The sequence below is a fragment of the Polyodon spathula genome, chromosome 1 (assembly GCF_017654505.1).
Source record: "Polyodon spathula isolate WHYD16114869_AA chromosome 1, ASM1765450v1, whole genome shotgun sequence".
In the NCBI taxonomy this organism is placed as follows: Eukaryota; Metazoa; Chordata; class Actinopteri; order Acipenseriformes; family Polyodontidae; genus Polyodon; species Polyodon spathula.
Window position 1 is genome coordinate 91,938,868 of NC_054534.1, and position 27,264 is coordinate 91,966,131.

General features: G+C 36.3%; 1 long non-coding RNA gene across 1 annotated transcript; it reads right to left on the reverse strand.

Annotated features, from left to right (window-relative positions):
• Window positions 1–18,142: 18,142 nt before the first annotated feature.
• On the reverse strand, window positions 18,143–27,016 carry LOC121300863. Its single transcript, XR_005947572.1, has 3 exons — window positions 26,783–27,016; window positions 25,945–26,067; window positions 18,143–18,473 (listed from the first exon to the last, which is right to left on the reverse strand). It is a non-coding gene; the product is annotated as an uncharacterized LOC121300863 (long non-coding RNA).
• Window positions 27,017–27,264: the final 248 nt, after the last annotated feature.

A 27,264-nucleotide genomic window follows, 5' to 3' on the forward strand; every position in this document is an offset into this window, starting at 1 on the left:
TTTAATATATTTTAATTGATGCTAAATTCAACTAACTGCATATTATAACAGCCCAAGCATACGTTAAGGAGGGTGAAACTTACCTCTTTGGGACACTGGCTTTTACAGAATTGTTTTTTTTGTTTTCATCAGCACTGGTTAGCTTTCCAAAATACAGAAGTAAATACATAAAGTAAAAATGCTGTGATCATACATACTGAAATGGCAAATACAGTTTTCAGTATTGAAGACAAATAAATAATATGATAGAATTTACACATCATTGGGGAAGATTTCTAACTAAAAAATACTCTGTATCCAATCAAAATACTGCGCTGACTCAGGAGTGGCAAAGAAGAACACACACTGTCCTTCAAAGCGCGTACCATCAGCCGACCGCTTCTTTTCACACTGCAGACTTGCCATGTCACAGCATCGGAGGACAACGCAGCTCCGGGCAGTTTACAAGCAATCCTGCAGGCACCCGGCCAGACTACAGGGGTCACCGGTGTGTCGTGAGCCGAGGACTCCATGGCTGACCTAAACCCCCCCCACCAGCTCAAACAATTGTGCGCCACCCCATTCACAGTTGGCAATGGAATAGCCTGGACTCGAACCGGCAAACTCCTGGCTATGGGGCGCATCCTGCACTCCACGCGGAGTGCCTTTACCGGATACACCACTCCGGTGGCTTTTTTCTGTTTTTTTAGTCAGGTTTCAGATGTATTAGTATTACTATAGATATGTCAAAGAAAAAAGAGTGTACTGCAAGAAGGCTAGTGTTATCTGGTAAATTTTATCTGTTCCTAATGTATTTGGTCATTGTATAATAATCCGTATACATTCAAACATTTGCATAGTGCCGCACTGCCAATGTCCAAAATTATTCTTGTGGAGCATCTCTTCTGAGCCAATAAAATTAACTTCCGTGTGTACTGTCAGATGTACTGTAGCATGCCCAATGAAGCGCTGTGTTAGCTATATTACCTCCACATGGAAACATATCAGTCTGTGTGACAAACATGGTCCGTCTAATTTTCCATAAGGAAGGTACTTGTACCTGCTTTTGTTTTGTGTAGTAGACACCTTTCATATTGTACAGGTTTCCTTCATGCTGTATTTTGATGCATTATGATTAATGTTGCATTCAATCAAAAAAAAGTGTGGTGTAAGTGGTTGCGCGGAAAAGAAATGTTCTCATTCCCAACTAATGAAGGGACCTACCCACAATTCTAACAGCACTGTGTTACTTCAGTATACACCCCCAAAGTCTTAGATTTAGCTCCAGCTGATTCGGAATGTTTGCAGAATGGACACGTATCAAATAAACTAGTTAATCAGATTCGGAAACTATGAATTTCCTTTCGGAACAAGGTCTTTGAGGATGATCCGACTAAAAAAAAAAAATATTGCATTTTTTCATCCTTCGTACTTCTTCGTATTTCATTTGCATTTCCTGACACAAAACACGGACAATCATCTGTGCACCATTGAGTGGGTTAGTCAAATTCTGCCACAAATTCCATCTCCCTGTCAGTTTCTGAACAATCTGATGTTGAAACATTGTCTGGCATTATTTTGGTCTTTCCCTGTGTACAGTCACACTGTGTTGCTGAGGAAAATTAGATTTGAAACTGTTAATGGGATAGTTTATGTTTTATTTATCATGTAGTGCTGTATGTATCCTTTAAGTATTGCAGTGTTTTGTAATGGGAGAATGTCAAAAACAGTCTCTTTAAATCTATAACCTGGTTCACACATACAGAACGGCATCAAATACTGTAAGCTTGGTGCCTAACTAAAGCAAAAGCCAACAATGTAACTCAATCTCGCGCAGAAAAAGATATTTGATACACGGTGAGGTAGTGGTTAGCAGTGGTAAAAAGAACCAAACACATTTGCTAATGCTTTGTCTTACTGGAATGTCGTTTATTCAAAGAACATTTTTCTTTTTTGTTAACGAACATTTTAACAACATTGCATAACAAAACAGCCATCCTGTGCATGAGCTTGAACCATGTAGTTAAACTCCTAGGTGCAAAAGGTTATCTCATTCAAAAGTAGGGTTTCATTTTTATAAATTAATATACACAACTATGACTTTTCTATGTAGTATTTCACTGCTTTTCAGATATAGTTTAGGCATTAATCAGTTATAAGCACTCGATGAAAAGGGATAGGATCTTGACTCTAGGCATTTGACTCTGATCATCTCTGTGCAAAGTGGACAGGGTCCAGTATGACAGGGCAGCACGCATGGGTGGAAGCAGTCAGGCGGCCAGGGCTTTGAGCATCTCTCTTCACACTGCTGGCACTCTTTACCAGCCTGCAAAAGACATGGCAAGGAAGAGTAAGGAAATCGACATCCATGGCTGTAATAAAAATTAAAAGAAAACAGAGCTGTAAGCATCATTTAAAAGTTGATTTCTATTACCTATATCCACAGTATGCATACAGATGGATGGACAAGTGCTTTCATATTCCCCCTAATTTAGATAGTCTAACTAGGCTATCTCACTGCAGCAATTCCCCACAAGAAGTCAGAACTAAAGGTCAGTGGACATCCTCCAATTGCCTCCTTTCACACAGGAGCTTGAGAGCAGATATTGGTAAGCTACCAGCCTCTGGAGGAGAAAGGCCAGACCTGCAGATGCCTGCTTAAGATCAACAGGCTGTAGAAAGATGAAGTTGAAAGTTCTTTTGCCAGGGTAATGTTCCCCACTTAGGGTCACATAGTCTCAATAATTTATTATAATAAATGTTGTTACCAAGGGTTATCTCTATGTAAAAATGTAGGTCTCACAAAAGTACTTATTAGTTGTACAGAACTCTACATACACAAACATGTGATATACGAAACCTTAGATTCATATGTGAAACTCTGGCATACATCCAGCATCTTACTTTATAAGGCATAGACAATCATATGCACTATACAGCAGATTGCAGAATACATTTATGTACATTGATTAGTTCACAATAAGTTATGTTTGCATGTATACGAGTTGTACACCATAATTAAACATGTAAATCAAAAAATACATGTAAAGATACTTAATAACTTATTTTGTAGTAATGGTTTTCTACATAAGGTATTAATCATGTAATAGATTTTTGATAAATACGTTGTTCATTATGTTTAGATTGTATTTTAATATGCTTTTATATGAAGTTTCTATACAGTATTGTGTAAGTTGCGAGTTCTTTCATTTCAATCGGCAAAACCAGCTACGTCATGCCTAACATGACTCAGTCACAGGTGGGTGTCTGAGCTAAATGCCAAAAGGCAGGAGACTAGCAGAGATAGTGTGAGATGGGGGGAACTGAAAGGCAAGATGGGTGCGCCCTGTTATGTACAAGGTGGTGTGCAACGCGTCACGGACAGACCACAACACCCCCTACCCCCCCTTCCCTCACGGAGGGAGTGTACAATGATAGAGCGGAAACCCCTGTGATTGGACAGAAGCAAGACAAATGGGAGTGGAATCACCAGTTGCTTATGATGGTATACATATCAAATCTTGTAAAAGTTTGTCAGTCTTTTCATCTCTTTTGAACTGACTCTGCGGATATCTGTGTTTTCAGGTACAAACATATGCACTGAGCTATACTGAGGCCTCAGTTTGTAACTCGTGCTTACGTAATTGTATTGAAGGTATACCTTTGTTTTATATAAAAGTGTTTTTGAATCAAAAAAAATTTGTCAGATTATTTTTCTGCTACAATTTCAACAATAGCCAGGTGACCAGAAAGGGAAAAAAGGGAAAAACACACACATTTATCTCCATAGAGTCAATACATCTGCCACAATGCAAGATAATCTGAGATGTTTGGGTAGGAATTACCACCAACTTCTAGACTACTTGATATGAAATTATCTATGTATTTGGAATAGAAATGCAAGCCTGAGGTAGAGAGATCTCAAGTACAAACACCTTTTCTTCCTGACATTTTCAAAATTAAGGAAGCAAGGCCTTAGCAGGGTGTAAAGCTATTTAAGTGAGGTTATTTACTTAGCAACCTCTTTGCTTACAGAGTGTCATGGAGACAAGCATAGTAACCCAAATTGAGAGGGATGAAAAATATTCAATCAATTACTGAGGTAAACAAAAAAACAACAACAAAATAAAATGCACAGGCAACATTTTTCAGAGGGTAATAAAATAAAAATGTTGCAACAAAATATGTACATTTTAATAACAATTAAGATTATGGTAGCCAAATGAGTCCAAGCAATCTGTCTGCATTACTGACTAATTTATCGCATGAATTGTACTAGTCAACCACACAATTTGGAAAACCACCTATAGCTTTGATTCTGTCTTAGAGTTACATTGTTTTTCATCTTGAAAACCGTTTCCTTGATGTAGCTCCATACAATGGTTATGTCTGAAGTCATGGAATATTATGTCTACAGAGATGGAATATTTTTCTATTTGCATGGAAAGGTTTTGTTCAGCAGTGAGCGCTTTGAGATAAATGGCGAGGGGAGCAAACTGCATAATATCCCATATCCAGTTCAATACACACTTGAAGAAGCTGCATGAAAACTGAAGGTGGTGTGTTGAAGCTTTCAAGGAGGCAGGATGGTCCAGTGGTTAAAGTCCAGGGCTTGTAACTAGAAGGTCACCAGTTCAAATCGCACCTCTGCCACTGACTCACTCACCGTGTGACCCTGAGCAAGTCACTTAACCTCCTTGTGCTCCATCCTGCAGATGAAGGTTAAATCAATGTCCTATTGTAAGTGACTCTGCAGTTCACAGCCTACCTCTGTAAAGCATTTTGTGATGGTGGTCCAGTATGAAAGGCGCTATATAAAATAATTATTATATTATTATTATCTCTTGCAGGAAATAAAGCCCCCCAGTGACGGGGATATGAGACATTATGCAGATAGCATTGTACCCCGGTCTCTCATTCCTTTTACGTCATGACAATATTCCACGTGGCTACCACATAACCAGTAAAAACTAATGTTTTTTGTTTAAAAAACGTATTAAATTTTTAGTGAAAAGTGAAAAAGTTCTTGTACGTTCTTGTACTTTTGTAACAACACTGTAAGTTTACTTTTGCAGCATCCTTTAAACTATAGACATAAATCTTATAACATATGTCTTAGTGTTTGCTATACCTTACAACTGCATATCCTACTATAATCTATCTATATCTGGTCTGTGGATTTGTCTAAATGTGTCCATTTGTCTGTCACACTTGCATTTTTACATGCTACTTACATATTTGTTTAGAATAAATTTAACTGGATAATGGATAAGCCGCCACATTTGGTTTTGCTATGATTGAAATACCTTGTGTTTATCTTGTGTGTCGCCAAGCGGTGACACTACATGACACTTCCTCATGCAGGTGTGGTTCCCACAGGACTGGAGCCGTTCACAAGGCCTTTTGCAGGAGAATGGGCCAACTGCATGGCAAGGCAAAGGAGTTACCTAAAATCAGAGTAATAAAAACAAATAGCATTATGTATACTTTTTTTTTTGTTTTAATAATGACCAAATAAATACAAAGGATGATGCATTTCATAACCATGAGTTCCTTTATTTATTGGAAAAAAGCCTACCTAAAAATATTAAACAGGGTTCACCGATATCTCAATTTAATTTATATAATTTAAAAAGTTTTCAGAGAACACAATACATGATAAAAACAATGGCTTTCCGTATATACACACTATGACAGTCACTCAAAGTATATACATATTTTCCCCAAGTCTTTATTACAATCAGCCTCCAATACATAAACCCCAATATCGCTATAACAGTAAACTGTTTTATTGTACATTAGTTGTTGAGCAACTTTATAAACCTGGATCAGGTTGAATAACACCACTTTTTTTAAATTGGAATGTATTTATTTATTTATTTATATCAGTTTTATCAAATTCTCAGTCTGGTGTTGATCTGTTAGGATAGCTTTAACATAGCTTTGGAAATGAATGCATTTCAGGCCAGGATCGGCTTTCATTCATGTGCAGTGAAAGTGAAATAGAAATACAAGCATTTATTAACTCAGCATACCAACCAAACATTCGGTCAACTAAGAACAGTTACAAGTACAAGAACAAATGTTTTCATCATGACAATTACTTATTACTGTTGAATCTTAATGCTTTTGACAGATAAATAATTTTTTTGGAGACTCAAATAAACAAAAAGTGCATAATTTATCACATTATGCCACAGCTTGTTTGTCTTTTCCTGAAACTGTCTTTCGCTAATCTTTGATTAATTAAATTCCTCCCAAGAAGCAAAACACTGAATCTGCTGTACTTTATTAACTTTTAAAAATACTTTAGCCACCATCTCTGTATTGAGTTAGAAATGCTAGGATAAGACTACAGGAATATTTTTCCAGTACCAACAGAAAGAATGAAAAAAAGGTGAACCTTACAAAAGTGAGTCCTGATATTATTCTTTTAATGCAAAAACATGGTCACATATTGCTAATGAAGTTAACTTTATCAAATTAATCTGTGCACCACATCATTTGCAAGGAATGTCCGTACATTTCTCAAATCAAGGTCGAAAAGGCAAACGGCTTCAGGAATAGATGTGCCAGATTTTTTTTTCTTCCAAGATTCAGCGTCAACTTCTGCTGAAAGCATGATCCGGCAGTAAATCTAGATTGGCTTAAGGCTGAAAGTTATTTACAGCTAGACTATCTATGATGCCTTTAGCCTTTTCAATTCCTGCTGACTGCACAGTCTTTGAACAGTCTCAACCGGTCACCGTCACCACTATGGTATCTCTCATGCACAAGAACAGCACTACTTAGCCCATATCAACCCTCTGTGATCCTGGCCTTTCAAATATGGCAGCAAAGGTCACAGTGTCTGCTGATTCAACATTATACCTAGTTTAGTAGCAAGAAATGACCAATTAAAAAGCAAGTGTTGCTTTGTAATTTGAGTGCAAGGTCAAGGTGTGTCACAACCACCATCTTTATATAGTCACATTTCTCTCAATTTATCGGAACACATCTGAAGAATTTAAATTAAACTTGTTCAACTAAAGGTGTTAACTGCTGTGGCAGAGCCGAGGCTCTGTACATGTGTGCATGGGTGTGTGTGAGAGTTTCGTGGCTGGCAGCCATCTGAAGGAATCTGGAACCAAGATGGCCACCCTTTGCACAGCAACATGGCATTGATTGTTTGATAAATTGTTTGATTGATATTTGGATTGGATGACCGATTGAAACAATCAAGCCTCTAGCCATGTAGTATAAAACGGAACAAATGAGTGTTTGTTTGGAGACAGTGTGTAAGAGAAAGAAATGAGCGTTGGAAAGAGAAGCGAATGTGGAGAAAAAACTAAGAGAACACCAGGATAGCCGAAGTTTGAGTGTTGTTATGGGGTTTGTTTATTTGAAGTTTTGTAAGGTTTTTACTTGAACCTTTTGTTTGTTCCTGTGTTTGATTTGTTTTGTTGAATAAGTGTGCCAAGGCACTTTAACTGCAGTTTGTGTCTGGGTTTGTTATTTCTGCTGCATACCAGCTTTGATGGCCTGCCATTACGATACGTAGCTTTTTGTTATTATTCGAAAATACAAACTACTTCCTAAGTGATCTAGCACTAGGGAGCAAAGTAAATAATTTTAACACAAACCTATTATCTGTTGAATGGAGATTCAATTTTGGTCAACCATCATTACCAATAATTTCATATTATTTAACATATTAGCATCTTCTCCGTAACCCCATATGACTGCAGACACCTTTTTGAGGTTCAATCAGAATTAAAAACATCTAATATACATGAAAAAGCTGTTTCTACCTCTACTTCAGAGTTCCTCTTCAGGAAAGCATTTGGAGCTGACATTTTTAACAAAAAAGCTAATTAAAAATCACAGCACCTGCAGACATTAAATACTATTCAACAATGGCACAAAAGATGACCTTTCTCCTATCAAAGCAATGTTTAAGACACAAAAAGCTGCACATTTTACCTTGTCAATTATAGTATAAAAAGGTCTCGCGCAAATGAAAATGATACAATAGGGCACTGCTCTCTCCCCTTTAGTTCTACATAGCTCTGAATATTCAACATATACAAGAATAAGCAGGCCTAATAGGAAAGGGCAGCTAGATGGAAGTGTTTGATTAATCTAATTTCCCCTGTATCATTATTTTGTATACAGAGCTTTCATAATGTGTGCTTAATGGACATGTTTACCTTTCATTAAGTTTAATAAAAGTTTACAAAAATGTAAATCTTTTCTGTGCATAAAATGAATGCCTAATTTAACAAAAAAAAATCAAATAAATCAGGACCCCTACATATAATGCAATATACACAACACAATGAAATACAATAGAAATACAACAACTAAACATATAAACTATTGGGTCAGATACCCTTACAGGAAATCAACTGGTAGAAGATCAATAAATTGTAGAAACCAAGTTTACATTGTTTTCTCCCAGCAGAATTCATAATCAAGAGTCCCCAATAAACTTTAATGGAATACAAAGAGAATCTAAGCTATACCTTAATGTTTATAGACTATTGTAGTTCTTCCACAATGAAGGTTCTCGTCATGAGTGAAATAAACACACACTATGAATGTTCATGGAGTATTCTGTTTATTATATAGAAGTATTCAGACCCCTGACCAATTCTCTCATATTACTGAATTACAAATGGTACACTGAAATTTCGTTCTGTTTGATATTTTTTTTTTAAACACTGAAACTCAGAATCAATTATTGTAAGGTGACATTGGTTTTATGTTGGGAAATATAAAAAAAAAAAAAAACCTGAAATATCTTGCTTGCATAAGTATTCAACCCTTGTGCTGTGGAAGCTCCCAGTTTGCACCGATGAAAGAAATTGCCCAAACGAGGACACAATTACCTTACCATTGGCCTCCACCTGTGAACCATTAAAGTTGCTGTCACATTTTCTGGATTAAAAACCCCACTTTTGAAGCATCATTGGTAAGGCTGTGAATCTGAAGGAAAATGAAGACCAAAGAGCATTCTACAGAAGTTAAGAGATAAAGTAATACAAATCCATAGATTACGGAAAGGGTACAAAATAATATCCAAGTGTTTGGATATCCCAGTGAGCAGAATTGGATCAATAATCATGAAGTAGAAGCTGCATCACACCACCCAGGCACTGCCAAGAAAAGGCTGTTCCTCAAAACTCAGCACTCAAACAAGAAGGAGAATTGTAAGAGAAGCCACAGAGAGGCCAACAATCACTTTGAAGGAGCTACAGATTTCAGTGGCTGGGAGTGGAGTAATGGTGCACCGGTCAACCATATCAAGAGCTCTGCATAACACTGGTCTGTATGGGAGGGTGGCAAGAAAGAAGCCGTTACTCAAAAAGTACCATCTGAAAGCATGTCTGGAGTTTGCCAGAAAGCATGAGAGTGACCTAGCTGCGATGTGGGAAAAGGTTTTGTGGTCAGATGAGACTAAGATAGATCTTTTTGGCCAAAAACTCAAAGCACTATGTGTGGCGCAAACCTAACACTGCCCATGTCTCAAGACACACCATCCCTACAGTGAAGTTTACTGGTGGCAGCATCATGCTGTGGGGATGCTTCTCATCAGCAGGGACTGGGCATCTTGTTACAATTGAAGGAAGAATGGATGGAGCAAAATACAGGAAAATACTGCAAGAGAATCTGCTTCAGTCTGCTAAAAAACTGAAGCTTGGGAGGAAATTCACCTTTCAGCAGGATAATGATCCCAAGCACAAGGCCAAAGCAACATTGGAATGGCTCAACAACAAAGAAGTGAATGTCCTACAGTGCCCAGTCAAAGTCCTGATCTCAATCCCATTGAGAATCTGTGGCACAATTTGAAAATTACGGTCCACAAGCGTCATTCAACCAACCTGAACAACCTGGAGCAAATCTGCCAAGAAGAATGGGCCTAAATCACTCAGACACTGTGTGCAAAGCTGGTACATACTTATCCCAAAAGACTTAAAGCTGTTAATGCAGCGGAAGGTGGCTCTACCAAATATTAATGTGTGGGGGTTGAATACTTATGCAAGCAAGATATTTCAGTTTTTTATTTTTCTTAAAAATATTTCCCAACATAAAACCAATGTCACCTTACAATAATTGATTTTGAGTTTCAGTGTTTTAAAATAAAATATCGAACAGAACGAAATTTCAATGTACTATTTGTAATTCAGTAATATGATTGAATTTGTCAGGGGTCTGAATACTTTTGCAAGCCACTGTGTGTATATACATAACTATAACTATAATGTATGGAAAAGTTTAGGCAGTATGTTTAAACTGCCGAATTTGGAGAATTACCTTCTTTATATCAAGCTCCACATTTGCTTAGTAATGTGGCAGAATTCGGAAAAATGTGATTTGCCTGGTCAATTTGTTTTTCCGCTATAAAAGTTGTCCATGGAATGTTTGCAGTTTTACCATTCATTTACCACACCCAATTTCCATGTTTATTAATACGCTTTACCACATCGCTATTGTTTACAATGCTTACCAACTGTATGATTTACCATACTTTCACTATGGTTTAATACACCATGCTATGGATTTACGATGCTAAACGTTTATAAGAGATGGCTTTGAATGAATGCAAGACTGATTCTAAAACAGAATCCAGTAAGAAAAAATATTCACATAGCATCATTGAATATTAAAGTTGCTTGATGCTGGATCTCAACACTTGTTGTATAAAGGTTGATATTTATTAAAAAAAGCTTCTAGTTTATTTATTTATTTTTTAAACAGCCCTATAAAGTTCCATACAGGCAAAATGTAATTTAATCTATCAAGCGTTGTCAATATATTTCTGATGACTAGATAGCTACTAAATATCTCTTTCATTTACTAGGGTGGAAAATAGTCTGGGCAGAAAACGACACGACAGCTGAGGAACCGTGGAATTAAAGTTTAAAGGGGTATTTTGCTTTGAGGATCCATATATCTACTGATAATCTGCTAGCATGTGGGAGGCTCTCAGCCAAGTTCTTTAGGCACATGCTTTAATCAGGCAATCCTGGATAAGAAAAAATAGCACATGGTCTATTTTAACTGGAGGAGGTGTTGATCCTAATCTGAGTTGCCAGAAAACATCTGATGTAAAATACATTTAATACAAGCATTAGCACAACTATGATGCACATCTTATTATTAGAATGTTTCTACCTCTTTTTATTTGCACTACACATACACATACACAAAAACACATTTACATTTATAAAGCATCTTTTGGCGTTTATATTGCAATCACCTGTTTGCATTTAAAGGCCAAATCTTGATGGCTTTTTATTGTTTGAAAAGCTTAATTCTATCCAAATGATTTATTTTGTATTCAAAATATTAAACAACAACATACACTAACTAGTCAACTCTTGTCTGCTGTGCCCTAAGAAATGGCAAATGATATATGTAGCACTTATACTTTTAGTTTTACTACGCAAGATGCAATATTCAGAGAGCCAGATGTGTGCACCATGACACCACTCAGATACATTTAAGCCATCCAGTCTTTTTATGATCTGGATGACACACAATGCCGAAATAAGGAGGTTATTTAAAGTTTAACAGTTTACAGGGAATGGGATTTCAAGTATTAGGCTGGGGTGATTATGTACTATATACAGTGCTACCCCATTATAATGCAGCTGTCGAATAATTAGGTGACCGTGTTTTGTGTTTCTCCTTATAACGAATATTGGCATTTGTCTATGAAATGATTTACAATGCTCACAAGCCAAATTAATATTGTAGCATACAGTGAAAAATGAAGGAAGGAGACACACAATTTACAGGCACTTGAATCCACAATTTACTGGGACGATTATTCCTGGCCCATGTTAGCCTGAGCCACACCAAATATAACAAACATACTTGCACTTTCACAGCAGTACAGTCACACACCAGCAGCTTGTCTAGCTCGGCTCTGCCCACGCTGATGAAGGCACCCCCCCCCCATGCTTTCATGTCCCTGTCTCCCCGGAATTCACCCACTAATGCCGGCTGAGACACGCTTCCCTACTAACAAACAAACAAACAAACAAACAACAGGGTCCGTACACCAGTTCTGCAAGAGTATAAATCCTGGGCTGTTACAATATTGACAGCATAATAGAAACTGCTATTCCACCAGTTTAACGTTCAAACCACTCTTATTTAAAATGTATATTTGTTATTATAAATGTTGTAGATGTTTATACACACTTGTGTTGTTTCTTGTTTTGTAACATTAACTGACAGTTTGTTTTTATTTGTAGAAAAAGAATACAGTGCAAGCATAGGAGCTTTTTAAGTAATACACATCCCAGTTTCAACTTAAATGTGTTTAAATATGGCAATGTAAAAACAACAATAAAACAAAATCAAAAGTGTTTTAGGGTTTTTTTTTTTCCTTTTTTATTTGAGTTTCCTTTATCTGATAATATCATCAGGATCACTTAAAGTATCTGGAACGTTCAGACAACGTTTGCAAGTCAAACTACATTATGGAGGAAATGGGAGCCACAACCATACCTTGTTATAACCGATTATAGCATTGTAGCGTTATAAGAGGTTAGCACTTTTAGTACATGTAAAAACTTTCTGGTGGAATAAAACCAGAATAGAACAATTAGTATTTCCAATTTTTCAAATGAATAGTGGTTACTGCCAAAGTTCATAGTAAATCATCTTTAGGTAAAAGAAAACCTATAAAAAAATACAGAGACAACAATATCTGCTGAAGTTGGTTTTGACCCATATGTTATTTGACATATTCCATGTTTTATAAAACATAACATTTCTATATTTATTGTTTGTAAGTTTTCAGCTGTTGCAAATCTTACAAGAAATGTAGGCTAAAGTGTCTTTTTTATTTCTATTGCTTTCTTCTTGTTACTTCATCTTGTAAAGCGCTTTGTGATGGTGGTCTACTATGAAAGGCATTATATAAAATAAAGATTGATTGATTCATAAACTGCTGAAGCCAGCATAAACACATGGGTAACTGAGGGATGGGTTGCTGGGCACACATGCTGTGCTTGGACTAACAGCTATACTATGTGCGATATTGACGACAAAACCATACCAAGTGAAATTATCATACAGGACGTTAGTGATGGTAAAACAAATGGTAAAACTATATCAAAACTCTCAGATAAACATATACAGTGAATATTTTGCATTATGTATTTTCACTTTGTTTCTATCACTGAACGCAAATACAACTTTGTGAGGTTTATATCAGTAAGTTTTCCTTGTATTTACGTTGTTTTGCTCTTTTATAAATGTCTTAACTCTTCTGTTCTGGTCTGAATCTCATTGTTTCCAAGTTCTCGTCATTGTTTGGTTGAATGTTCATGACTATTTTGAATGTATTATTTTTTTCTCCATCGTACTGTGCTTGTTGTAGTGAGAGTAATAATGGCAGCAGTTTGTTTTTAAGTGAAGCTGCTGACCAGGGAGTGTCATGATGTACCCTACATCAACACCTATTGTACAGCTCCACATCATTATTATTGCTAACATGTATTCACCTTTGACTCACTTCATGTTTCCCAAGGCATGCACTGTAAGAAATAAAAAATGTACTTCAGCTAGCAGTTTGGCATATTTTAACATCATTAGCTAAAAAAAAAAAAAAAGTTTCTAAACATGTTTCTAGTTATTTATCCAGACTTGCTCTATTACACAGGGGTAAAAGATTAAAACTGCACAGCTGATCTATAGATCAAATGTAAACATGATTTATAAATACCTTTTATAATAGACTTGTGACTTAAACACAGCACAGAAAGCTGATATTTAAAGACTGTACTTTGCTGACTGTGCTGCTGCTCCATCTAGCAGGGCAATGAAAAACTTGAGAACCCACAACTGCATTTTCATTAGATAACCCATCCTTGCCTAGATAAGATTAGATAACCTATTTATGTATTCTATGTATGACAGGCAGAAACCCATCAAATATTATATTGTATTATATGTGATTGTACCTTTCGTGAGAATGTGTGGCTATCAGCTAAGTAATTATTAGTAGCTGACATTTACATAAAGTCATTTAAAACTTGGGTAGAATGTGGCTAGGAGTTAATCACTTAATTATCAAATTATCTCCACGCCACAGGATATTAAAAAAAAAATCTGTATCTGTTTAAAAGTTTTTTTTTCTGCTTATTTTCTGTATTTATTTAATAAAAGACATGCAGCTGCGCCGTTTTGCCCTGCACTCCTGTTTCCTGAGTATTGCTTCCAGCATCTGCAAAGCCACCCTGTTGCACTATATATATATATATATATATATATATATATATATATATATATATATATATATATATATATATATACACACACACACACATACCCTTGGACTTTTTCACAATTTATTGTGTTACAACCTGAAATCTTCATGCATTTAAATGGATTTTTTTTCCCTTTGATTTACACAACCCACTCAACACTTTGAAGAGGCAAGAGAATTTGTATTGTGAAACATCAGTTAATGAAAAATAAAAAAAAAAACTGAAATGTCTGGTAAAATAAGTATTCACCCCCCTGAGTTGATACTTGGTAGAACCACCTTTGGCAGCACTTACAGCTGTGAGTCTTTTGGGGTAAGTCTCTACCAGGTTTGCACATCTGGATCGTGCAATATTTGCCCATTCTTCTTGGCAAAATTGTTCAAGCTCTGTCAAGTTGGATTGGGCTCGTTGGTGGACAGCAATCTTCAAGTCGTGACACATTTAATCATAAAGTCCAGGCTTTGATTGGGTCACTCTAGGACATTCACTTTCTTGTTTTTAAGCTACTCCGTTGTCACTTTGGCTGTGTGCTTGGGGTCATTGTCCTGCTAAAAGGTGAATCTCTGTCCCAGGCTTAGGTCTTTTGCAGACTGAATCAGGATTTCCTCAAGGATTTGGCTATATTTAGCTCCATACATTTTGCCCTCTACCCTGACAAGCTTTCCAGTCCTTGCCAATGAAAAGCATCCCCATAGCATGATGCTGCCACCACCATGCTTCACAGCAGGGATGGTGTTACCTGGGTGATGTGCTGTGTTGGCTTTGCGCCAGATATATCACTTTGCATTTAGGCCAAATAGTTCAATTTTTGTTCCATCGGACCACATCTTTTCAGAGTCTCCCACATGTCTTTAAACAAATTCTCTGACCAATGCCCTTCTTACCCGGCTGTTCAGTTTGGGAGGACGGCCTGCTCTAAGCAGATTCTGGGTGGTGCCGTATACCTTCCACTTTTAATGATCGAATTGAAATCTTTTTACACCCCTCCACTGATCTGTGCCTTTCCACAACTTTAACTTGAAGTTGTTTTGAAAGCCCTTTGGTCTTCATGGTAGTATCTTTGATTTGAATGCACTACCCAACTGTGGGACCTTACAGAGACAAGTGTATTTAATCTGAAATCATGTAAACCACTTTTATTGCACAAAGATGGACTCCATTTAACTAACTGTGTGAATTCTAAAGGCAATTGGTTCGATCCTGAGCTTGTTTAGGAGTGCAATAGCAAAGGGGGTGAATACTCATATACTCATCTAATGAAGACTTTTCAGGTTTTTATTTTTAATTGATTTGTTTTTTCACCCCCACCATTTTTTCACACATTGAAAGTGTTGAGTAGGTTGTGTAAATCAAAGGGAAAAAAAATCAATTTAAATGCATCTAGATTTCTGGTTGTAACACAACAAACTGTGAAAACGTCCAAAGGCGGTGAATACGTCCTATAGGCACTCTGTGTGTGTGTGTGTGTATAAAATCAGTCTTGTAGGCCTTGAGTCGCATTTGTCATGACTCACATACAGTCACACAAACACACACACACACAAATCCAACTGCAACCATCGCAGACCAAGTTTTTTTTCCCCTCTTGCATTAAGTTTTATAAGGAATAAATAATGTCAGCATAGTAAACATGTAAGTAATTACTTGGCTTTTAACAAGCCTTTCACTGTAGAAATACATTTCTAAAACTGCATTCTTGAAAAATACATGATTTGATTTTGCTGAGCTCCCCGAATCTCTGGAATATAATGTATTTGTTTGCACTGAAAACAATAGGACATTGGTCATCTTAATAACTTTGAGTTTACTGAGAACAAAAAAGAACGAAAAAGGAATAATCATATAATTTATAATAATATTTTCAGCGCTTCTTAATTCACATGAGAAAGTCGCTGTGTGATTAAATATTCTGTGCTTTACTTCTAATCTCCACTCGTTCTCAGCACATGCCATCAGTTTGCAAGCAACAACAATGAACTCATCTGGCAAATTCAGTGTAAAACTAGGTACTAAGGTCTCAAATCGAAAATCGCAGGTATATCATCAGACGTAATATGACAGAAGGACTGACTGGTAGCAAAAGAACGACAGAATAACTTAATACTACTTAAATTTACCAAAATGAAAATGTATTATGGATGCAGGAAAAACATATCAATACGCTGTGCAGCGTCAACCTAGAAATCTGTGTGAACGTCTTTTTTTTTTCTTCCATTATGAACCTACACAAGGGGAAATACAGAAATATAATGTTTTTGTGTAAAAGAGAAAAGATATAAAACACATTACCTGAAATCAAATGGAACTGAAGCACAATCTCGTAAATGCATCATTGTATTACAGACTTAATAAAAGTGCAAATGCAATGAAAGTGAAACATAAAGTTTCCGCTTTGCAAAACACATAATAATAATAATAATAATAATAATAATAATAATAATAATAATAATAATAATAATAATAATAATAATAATAATTCGCCCATCCGAATCTGGTACGCCATGCTGTTTTTGGTCTTTTAAAGACATTCCAACAGTCAGTGCAATCAATGGTACTATTTGTTATATGAATTTTCCTAAACAATATGGCTTCAGCTTAACTTTTTTTGGGGGGTAGGGCTGTACAATAAATTTAAGTCACAGGCTAATCCTAGTTAACAAAAAAGACCTCTCTGCATTACATCGGACACTGAGGCTATGATTACCATGCAGCACGTTAAGCCATGATTGTGATCCAAGATTCTTTAAAAGTTTGAGTGAATACAGGATTACTGTATAGTCCTCTAGGTAAAATTAAACTTGAAGATGTACATACGAGGGTATAGGAACAGGGCAGGCAAGGTAGAACAGTCTGAACGAAGGTCAGGTCAAAAGGCTGTTCCCAATTGTATATTATAAATAGGGTTTGTGGTTTTCTGTGTTTTACCTGACTTTTCTACACTCCTTTAAAAATGTAATTGATCCCTGTTGTGCCATTCGTGTATCTCAAATATAACTGTACTAACAGATTTTTTTTTTTCATTTACGCGTTTATGCTTTGAAACAACTAAATTGTCTTTTAAAATTGGCCAAGCTTTAATTATTCAACTATTCAGAAGCAGAATGTAAAAACGAGATCCCAACATTTTAATAAGTGACTCATTTTTATTAAAGTTATCATAAAAAATAAAGTATGTTATGCTGGACACACGTTATTACATTAATAAAAATTAGTCGCTTCTCCTTTTAAATGAAAAAGCCAATTTAGTACCAGAAACCCTAATTATAATTTATATGCTAATTAGCACTTTAAGGAGCAACCTCAATGTAATCATTAACCAGTCCCTCTGCAACACTCTGCCTCTAGTGGAAGTAAGAAATACAGCAGTAAGAAACATAACTTGGAACAAACGTGGCATTTCTTAAATTCCTTAGGGGACAGACTAAAAGTTACACTCTGGTGCGACACATGTACTTAGACAGCACACCAAGACCTTTATTGAGGCCACAACTTTATACTAAAAATTCATAGGGATGTGGTGGAAGAAAGAGGAAAGGATATAAATTGAATCTAAGCAACAAGAACAATATAATATTTAAGATAACTCTGAAATTACTACAAGCACTAAGTTACTTTTTAAGATTTGTTTTTTTATTTCCTAATAGAACAGTTCAGTCATATTTCAAAAACAAGTCTGTTTTTCACATTTTCTTGAAGCACACATATATAAAAACAGTCCATACTTAAAAACACTGAAGAGACCCAAACAAAGATCTATGTATCTGTGACACGTAGAGCCTCTGGACATTTTCAATAAATGTCAGTCGCAAACTATTATTTATAATGTATTTATGTATCTATTTATTCAATACATGTATGCCACAAATATGAAAACGATTGATAAGTGGCTAGATTTATGGAATTAATTAAGTAGAAGTCAAAAACATAATGTACTGAGGAGGTGAATGAATCTAAAAAAGAGACAAAAGACAACCAGGATATGCAGTCGATTCTGTGAGCTTGTAAAAAAAAAAAAATCAAGAATGTAGCATGGCTGCCAAATACAAAATGGTGTTGCTGTTTCTGTACTTTCAGAGTCTGTTTGACCATCACTTCATCATGGCTTGGAGCTGGACAGACGTGTCAGCATGTCTTCAGCACTCTCTGCAAGGCTGTCTGCACAATGGGCAGGTGCCAAAGTGGCAGTGATGTCTCTCTCGGCTTGTGTGATGACCTGTCGGCGCATTCCTAGACATAAACAGATACAGGCTTCTGAAAATAATGCTTCTGACATTTCCAATGTGTTTTTATTTTCTGTTATCCAGGAACAGCACTGGAACTATCTAATTTAGGCCAGTACTAAAGCTTTCTCAATCACGGGTAAGGACGACAAGACTACTAAAGTCCTTGAACAACTTGAAGCTTGGACACCCTAAGTATTGAAAAGATATGGCAATCAAAAACACATCAACTAACCACACTCAAACATTTATTTTGGTCAAAGCACATAGCAGTGGAACAAGAATGAGAGGACTTGCACTTCACAAAAGTTAATGTGCAGTACTTAACATCCTGTTCCTAAAATATTTGATTGATTTAAATTTCCAGTTTCAATCTCTACAATGAAACTTGTAAAAACTGTGCACCTCCAAGATGCTATTTTAAAGGGAAAGGGGCACAACTTGGTAAGGACACAAAAACACTGCATTAAATATACAAAAACACTGTATTAAATATACAAAAACACTACATTAAATATACAAAAACACTGCGTTAAATATACAAAAATACTGCGTTAAATATACAAAAACACTGCATTAAATCCAATCAAGTGGGTACAGCTACAAGGTGAAAGTGTAAAATGTTGAGAACACTGAAATAAAAGCAATGAGACAAAACCCAACATAGTCTGAAAGCCTAAGTGCAGTGTATAAAATGCCGTATTTCTCTACAACAGCCAACAAGTACTTTAAATCGCCTTTAGAGATGTTGAGTTTCAGTACAGAACAGCATTATGTTCACCAGTCTTACTTACAGGGTTAGAATACCCAAGAAGTTAGAATATAGAAAATCCAATGTAAAAAACGTGCTAAATCGCTGTGATTGACTACACTGAATTGTCATTTAGATACTTGATCATGCTTCTGTTATTTTCTATAACAAGATTCTTGTCTCCCGTAAAAAAATATTTGAAGTTGCCAGAACTCCATAGGGAAATTTGCTGATAAAGCTGAGACAACAAGAATGGCTGCCTTGCAGTTTGTTTAGATTGTATTGCATAAATGTATTGTACATGATAATCACATTTAGCAAGGGTGTTGGTCAGTATGCTGGACAAAGTGGGACATTTTCACATGCCAAAATAAATTTGCAACAGGGATGGGCTTGAAACAGATTTCACAAGGAAGTGCTATTTCAGACAGCAATAGTTAATTCAGATAACATTTACTTTCTCCTGAAATTAATTTCCTTAAAGTATCACCATAGCCGTGCTAGCTTGCCGTGTACAACAACAAGGCATTTCATAATACAATGGTTTTCACAGACTTGCTCAAAGGGGAGCATGTGAAGGTAAAGGTGACATTTAGTACAGATGCCATTTTAAAGTTTTGCTATCTATTGTGCAGTATTTAAATTATTCAGACTTGTTAAACAAATTCCATAATAGTGATAACCTAGAAAGCTCTGTATCAAACAACCTTTTCACTCTCGCCTGGCTATCAACATTTTTAGTGATCTCTCCACAGCATTCTGAAATCTACATTGAAAAGGTCACCGAATGCAAAATCACAGCAAATAAGAATACAGGTATACTTGTATTGAAATCAGGTTTACATTACTTTGCACATTAAACTGAAAAATACAAATTTCATAGTTCAATAGATTTTTTAAGATATCCCTGTGGTCCACTGTAAATATGTTTTGCTATCTTTTACTACAAAACTGTCAATTAACATACCATCCTAGTTTCTCTATGAAATAAATGTATGTTTTCGTTTGATTTTAATAGAACAAATACCAGGGTTTTCACTCTATGGCATACTTGTCTTTACTCTAAGGCAGGGGTCTCCAACCCTGGTCCTGGAGAGCCCCAGGACTGCAGGTTTTATGGTGTCTTTATGTCATAAATGGCTAAAAATCTGGATCACGTTAATCTTGATTAATTAAGCCAATAAATGGTTCAATTAAGTGACAGAGTTCGGTTGAAACGAAAACCAGAAGACCCTGTAGCTCTCCAGGACCAGGGTAGGAGACTCCAGCTCTAAGGGTACAAGGCAAGTGTCAAACACATCTACCTAAACACTGTATAATAAAACTCAAAAATCCATTCAGCCAATCAGAGTGGTAGGCAGGTAAATCATACCCATTAAATATAGCAAAATGTCTGCATCGGACATGAGCCCACCTATAGCTAATGATATTAGTTGCCATTATGTCACTTTCAAAACAACACATGCATTGACAGTACCAGTGTTGTTAAAATAATGACAAAACAACACATGCTCCAGTCATGTCAACTGATAAGATTCATAAAAGGGACAAGACGTTATGTGAACATGTACAGTTAAAATATAGCAGCACTTGAGACTGTCCACACTGCCGGAATTGCCGGTCCCTGTTACACAGCTTGTTGGCAGGGCTATAGTACTATTAATACTATATATAATAGATATAATAGATCCTGTGTTGGCAGGATTATTTTATATATTTTTTTTTTTTTAACTTTCTCTGAAACCTCAATAAAACAAGAGTATCATTTTTCTAGGTTTAACTTTTCCAGGTTTTCTGTCCTGTGGCTAAAAAAAAAAATATCTCTTCTATGTAAAGATATACCACATGTGATCTCCATTTCTTCAATAACATTTTCACTGACACCATCTGCTAGTTGACTTTACTTCTGTGGCAGACAGAAGGACACTTGTGGTTCCTTTATCCCATGGTTCGACCGCAGCTCTGGTCACATGGTGGGCAGTTTCCTGAACAACACTGTGGATTGAAGCAGGAACAGACACCTGACACAGTTAATCTGGGAATTTCCTCATATACCACATGTTCTAAAACAACATCCATTAATTAAATAGAGGCCAATGACTGTGATTGTATACAGTTGGACTTTATATTTGATCAAATTTAACAGAAATTTTAACTAGACTTAAACCTGCTTATGGCATTATGTTGCCACACTCTCCACCCTTGGCGCAATGCAACTCAGTGACATTTGTGCCCCCTACTACCTTGCAAGTAGGGGTGTCACGATATGAACATTTTCTCATACGATTATTGTGTGTGTTATTATCACGATATTTACAATAAACACAATAATTTGCAAAGAACTACAAAAAAATAAACCCTTACAAATTTATAAGGTTTACTATTTATTAAGCTATAATAGGTATGAAATCAGTATAGCCTAAACTTTAGCTAAAAAAATATGGTGCTTACTTATAATACAATAGATATTTATACAATACTCAATATAAAAAATTAAAAAAAAAGAATTTGGAGCATTTCCAAAGTAAAATAAAATAAACCTTAGAGAAAGAACTCAGTTATCGTCCCCATTACTTCTTTTTTTTAACTAAAAGAATAATTGTCCAGGCTTTTTCAGTGTTTTTCTTGTATTTTCTTTTTTTTTTTCTTTGCTCATTTAAATTGTTGTTTTGGTGCCAACAAAGTCCAATATGGGGGGGCAGTGACTATAAACATAAAGACGAAATATTTTCATTGGCTTGAGGTGAACAAACTTAAATGGCACTCATTTCAGGTTTCTGTGTACAAACACTAACATGTTTATGTTCTGGTGGAAGACATGATCCAAAGGGCTTCACAATATTTTCACGTGTTCTATATTTCCAAATGTTTTCATATTTGCCTGATTACATCTTATTCATAAATAAAACTGCTACTTGTTAATGTATGTGTGCATGTATTATTATATATTATTACAAATATTATTACAAATGTAATTTTGTTTTTACTTTTAAATTTGAAATGTAAATTAAAAATAAAACTCAAAAATTGATGTTTTAAAATTATGAACGGTCATAAACCCCCTCGCTATGTAAAAACAACTGAACTATTTGTATAATATACACCTCGTATAGTAATACAACAATATTAATTATAAACAGCAAATTCTGCTCAGGAGGACATCGTTTTCCTGGCTTGTCAGTTGATTGTCATTTTAAAAGTACTATGCAAAGCAGCTCAACACAGCTTGGCAGCAAAAAAAAAAAAAAAAGAAAAGCAGGAGACACCTTTTGTTCAACAGTACAGAGCTAATTAAAAAATAGTTAATATGGCCAAGGTTTATCTGTGCTCGTGTTTGAGTTGTTTATTTATAAACAGGAAGTCCAATATGCAAACTGTTCATGACATTACTAATTTGTGACTATATATGATCAAATACGTCTTAAACTAAGATGTTTGAAAACACTAATATTTAGTTGAAACAAAAAAAAAAAAAAAAACGGATTCCAGGATATACAGCGAGTAACATATTAATTTAAATATCCGATAGTCAAAGTTATGTTCAAGTACACGTTGAAAAGAATTACAGCAGCTAAAACATAAAACAATTAAACACATTTCAACTCTTATTAATACTTCCTTTAACTTTAAACTGTTCACACTTTGTTCCTTAACGGTATGGCTTCTTTATAAAGCGTTCGGTGGTGATCTCTTAATGCATGAACATTTGTGTTGCTTCTCTTGCAGAGAACACTAACTCTGCATACTTTACAAACTGGACCCCCCTCTTACACAATTTGATCGATGTTATTTTTTCAAAAAACAAAATAATCTCATATTATTGATTTCATTCGTTTTTTTGGAGTGTACAGCTGGTTTGTCTCTTCACTGTTTGTCATCTTGTGTTGCAGTGCACGCCGCAAACGCACACGTGATGCAAACACAACTGATCTTAAACAGTGCTGGGTCACATAACACGACCATTCACAGTATTAGAAAAGTAGATAAAAGTTTCTACACCGGAAAAGAGTATGCAGGACGAAGTATACAGTATGATACTGCCAGATCACTTTAAAAATTCAATCACTGCAATTTTAACTTATTTGTATTAATAATTTAAAGTTGCAAATTATGACTTGAGGTTGACAAATCATAAATATAAATCATAACTATAAATAATTACCGCGATATTGAAAAATATTGACGATACAATAATTGTCAGAATTTGTATCACGGTTATCTTTTTATCATCATATTGCAACACCCCTACTTGCAAGTGCCACATACATCAAAACTAATTGAAAACCTTGGATACTATTGGATCCTTCAAGACTGAATGCTGTCATGGACAATACTGTATAATCCCCTCTGTGTCACAATAAGACCTTTATCTAGCCGCCTGGAGAAAGTGCGGTCAGTCTAGCCACAGATTCCCAGAGGTTTCATTTTCCTACTAACCTGGCTGGGAGTTTTTGTTTTTCCTCTCCTGAGTGCTAACGGCCCACATGGACACCAACGCGAGCGAGCACAAATTGGCCGAATGGCCTTCTTGAATTTCTTATGTTCTTATATGTAACGCCCATTTATTATTACTTTTCTCATCTGCTATTAAAATTAAGCCCTACCACTGCTCTCTAATACAAGAGTGAAGACTCAATAGCAACCTTTTTCCCTTGGGCCTTATTCTCTTAAATTACGCCTCAGATTCTCTTTATGGACAAATCCAGGGCATTTATTGTTGAATACAGGAAAAGAGAAAAACAAAATGTCTTGTTAGCAGTGTTACATAACATTTTTATCTTTAGATGGCATTGGTTACAAAAAATACACTACATTAATAATGACACAAAAAATTATAGATACTGTACATATTACAGCTATTTTACAGGGAGACCATGTCGTAGTTCTTGGAGTGCATGTGTGCCTTTAGGGAAGCCGCTGAGATGCATAACAGGAGACACGTTGCTAAGCAACTAATTCAGCAGGTGGGCTCTCCTGGCGCTGAGCTGATTCAGATTGGCTGAGGGGCATTCTCGGGAAAGCTGCGAGGAGCTCAAAAACCGTCTATGCTACAGCTCAAGGCTACTGCACGGCCAAAGCCATAAAGACAGACACTGAGAAACTGACGTTTGTTGTTTTGCAGACTCGTAGCAACCCAGGAGCTGAAGCTATGGAGCCAGCACTAACTTCGGGAGGATCTAGTCCTGCACACGATCACAACCCAGGAAGGCGTCCATGCCACAGGAAGACGGTGCTCGCAGCAAAAAAAAAAAAAAAGTGTGTGAATCCGCGGTTTGATGTTGATCCCAAGCACTATATAGAGTGGCAGTGGCACTAGAACAATTTTTAAAGTGGGGGTGCTGAAAGCCATTGAACAAAACCGTAACCCCTGTATAGGATGGAAGCCATGCAAAGCCAAGGGCTGCTACAGCAACCCCAGCACCCCTAGTTCCAGCACCCTTGTAGAGTGGGTGTATGTAGAGTAGCAGGCTCCTGGCATACGACATTTATTTTAGTGGGATTAGCGTGCACCTTATGTGGCAAATGTTTATTTTTAGCTTTGTTTTCTTTATTAAATGTGACACTAGGGCTCCCACTGCTGGTACCCTAGTTTCAGCACTTGTGCTTATTAAAAATGCTGTGTCTTCTTCAGTCTTGTTTAGAGATGACCCACGTGTGTAACAAAACCCCCTGTCACAAGCTAAAAATGCCAATGTTTGTAATTTATGATATTGGTGATTTTAAATTGGTTCTATTTTAACATGTTATGTATTCCACTTATTTCCAAAATCATGTTACCACTGAATTAATTGCTGTAAAAAAGCCATTTCCACCCCCCCCCCCCCCCCCCCCCCCCATATCATCATACCTACTATCACGATGTTTAATTTTGTATTTTATTTATTTATTTTACACACAGGCCCCTCTTGCTGTTCTTCCAATTCACTTTCTACAAGTTGCTCTCATTGATTGTATCGGGTTGCTCTTTTTCATTATTCATTTCGGTTTGGTAATTTCCACATTTATTGTCACTATTTTTTTTTTGAAAATACATTGGTTATTTTTTTTAACAGTCATTACAATGTTTCTGACTCTTCAAGTGCTTAAAATGGTAAACCCACCCCTTCAACTCTCTGATTGGTTAAATGTAGTGTCAAGACGTAACCCAGCGCGTGCAAGTGATCTAGTCTGCTAGCAGCGCAATCAACCCTTATCGTTAAAGGCACAGTAGTATCAGCAAGACAGAACCCTGAAATACATACATGTTAAATACAATTCCTCTCTTAGCCTTGCTTCCAAGTTTTGTGTCCTTTCAGATTAAAACATTAGTCTTCAATTTGGAATATAGAATTTAAAAGCTGTCGTTTCTCAATAATATTCATATCAAGCAAAGTTTGAATTCCCGTCTGTTTCTACAGTTTGGTCTTCTCTACACTACTTTATCAGTGAGCAGACCTCAAACACAATCTTTATTTTCATTCCCTAATGGTATTTCTAGCAGTAGGGACACAAGCCCACTGTCTCTGTTTGACCATTGTCAAAGCAAGAGGAATCTGCTTTTAATAAATAGATAATGTATTTTTAATTCAGTTACACTGGTTATTAGATCCCACAATAGACTATGGTGGATAAAAAAAATGTGTAAATATAAACCTTATTGTTGGCAATTCCATTGTGTCACATAAAACGTACAGAACAATAAGTAAATAATCATGACAACAACTGGCCATTCATGTTAAAAGCTCACCCTTCTTTTACACTGGTGCCTCTGGCAGTTTCTTGTTTTAGGACATTTTGATTCACACAGGTACTCCTTGTGACAGGGCACGAGAGTGGTGTACTTCCCACAGCGACAATGCATCTCCACCTCCTGCCAAGGCACCAGAATAAAACAGACATTTCAAACCCATGATGTCCTGTAAATGTGTTGTACAGAAGAAGCCCTGCTGGGTAAATAGTGTGGGGGGGGGGGGGGGGGGGGGATATAAGGTTGGCAGGAATGGGGTTAAATCTGTCCCTGCTAGCAATCACATGTGTGGCCATTCCTCCAATTAGGTCATTGATGCTGAGTAGGGGATGGTCACATGTATAAAAAGATCCAGAAATCCTTTGTTTGTTGGAGGGAGCTAAGCAAGTGTTTTGGTGTGTTATTTTGACTACGTTTAGTGAAGGCGATTGTCCACTCTACAGCCCGTTAGTCTTTTGTTTGAACCTTTATTTTGTTTCTGCTTTTTGTTAAATAAACATGTGCGTACACTCTTAAAACTGCAGCTTTCTGTCTCTGGGCCATGACACTACCCTGTCACAATGTGATACTGTGTGAAAAAAGAAACATATCAGACACTAAAAGATATCTACTCGACTAAGAGTGATTCTAATTTTGACCAACTTAGAAACCTGTGAATTAGCTTTCTATTGGGTTTTGAGCGTAGGTTATACCCAGGGTTCTTTGCTTTTGTTTTTATCAATAAAGTCCTGTTTTTTTTTTCTTTCTTTCTAATGATCATGATATATATATATATATATATATATATATATATATATATAATATATAAACGATTTTTTGCTCACAGATTCTACAGTACCTTGCTTGATCTTGGTCCCTCAGATGCAGTATTGCTTGAAAACGCTAGTGGTGGTCCTGCGTGGGTCGGATTTTTGTGACCAGGACCCGCTAATACAGGACCCGACCCCAACCTGCAACCCGTCTATTCCTTTCATGCCACCAGCTGAAAGGTAGCTACACCCCTGTTTTTACAGACAGATCAGTTTTGTGGCTGTCGTACATAAAAACATAGCGACAGGTTTTACAAGCAACAACTCCAATCACATGATCATTATTTTCATTCGCTATGATTCCAGAATAATTCCACACTTCTGATTTACGACAAAGACAAAACTTAAGCACATTGCACAACATAAGAGCCTCCACTTTGCGACGTATCAAACAAGCGGCAATACAAACCGAGAAACTGATTAGTCTGCGGACTCCTCCCTAATCAGACCCTGTGCAGGAAATACCTGTACATCTACCTTGTTTGGGAAAGGGTTACCGACGAGTACGCTG